The following is a 1291-nucleotide window of genomic DNA, read 5'->3' on the forward strand; positions in this document are numbered from 1 at the left end:
CTGTTTCTCAGTGCTGACGGCATGGCAGCCTTCGCAATGCATAGACATAGGGCCGTTGTGATTGGCTAATATTAAGATACGACTTGAATCTAGTTGGCTGTCAGATAAACAAAGAAGAGAAACAGACTTGTTATCACAGCAATGCTCAGTCCTTAGATAAAAAACATCTATGAATAAGGGGGTAAGTGTTTTGCAATGAAAATTTCCAATAACCCTGAAAGAAAAATAAACGAGATACCAAGCAGTCTTTTAAAATTTTTACCAACATTAAAGAATTTAATCTCGTTTCAGTAAATAAGAATAAATTAACATAAAACCTTGTAATAGTGAGCAAGCGAAACGTCACTTGAATTAGACAAAACAACATAGTACAAACATACATAGTTCATTGAAATTAAACTAATTTTCGGATTCTATCGCGGTTTTTTATATTTTATTTTTCTCCCGACTTTGCAGCCTTCATGGTCACAAAAAACCGCGATAGAATCCGAAAATTAGTTTCATTTCAATGTCTAACATTCGCGTAAACATAAGAAATACATAGTTCATTAATGAAGTAGTTACTGTGATATTGCAACCATCAAGACCCGAGCTCAGCACAGAGAATGTCATTGGATTCTGCTTTACCGTCGCGGTCACTTACACTGTATTCAGACAGAGACCTCGTTGTCGTCGTCGAGTTGTATGGAGTTGTCGTGGGCGGCGAGCTTGAGGAGTGTCTTCTTGATCCTGAGGGCCGGCAGACGCACCGACGGGTTCTGGTGCCAGCATTCGCGCATCAGGTTCGCCATGCCCAACATAGTCTGGAAAAAAATATTTTATATAGTATCATGTAAACAGGGTATTTTGAAAAGCGTTACTAAATGACAGCAGTGGTGGCGTAGTTGTACTGCATGTGCGGTACGGCAGCGCTCGGAGGTCCTGGGTTCGAATCCCGGGTTGGACAAAGTGATATTTTGGGTATCTGTTCAGTATCAGCCCGGAGTCTGGAATTTGTGCCTAATATTGCGATAGGCTAGCCCCCTATCACATCATGGGATCCACCACCTACTTTTTGCCATCACTTGGCAAAAAGTGGGTGCCCTAGTTAAACCTCTGCATACCCCTTTGGAGATAAATGCGTGATGTGTGTTTGTTTTGTTTTATTACTTAATGAAGCCACATACGAGTACTCATGTTTCTAAAAATAATACTTTAGATTAAGTTATTTTATCTTTACATGAGCGAGTTCCACTACGACTCTAAGAGAATTCATCGCATCGAAAACATCACACTTTCAAACAGAAATATA

This window comes from Manduca sexta, unplaced genomic scaffold, assembly GCF_014839805.1.
Source record: "Manduca sexta isolate Smith_Timp_Sample1 unplaced genomic scaffold, JHU_Msex_v1.0 HiC_scaffold_60, whole genome shotgun sequence".
NCBI classification, from domain to species: Eukaryota; Metazoa; Arthropoda; class Insecta; order Lepidoptera; family Sphingidae; genus Manduca; species Manduca sexta.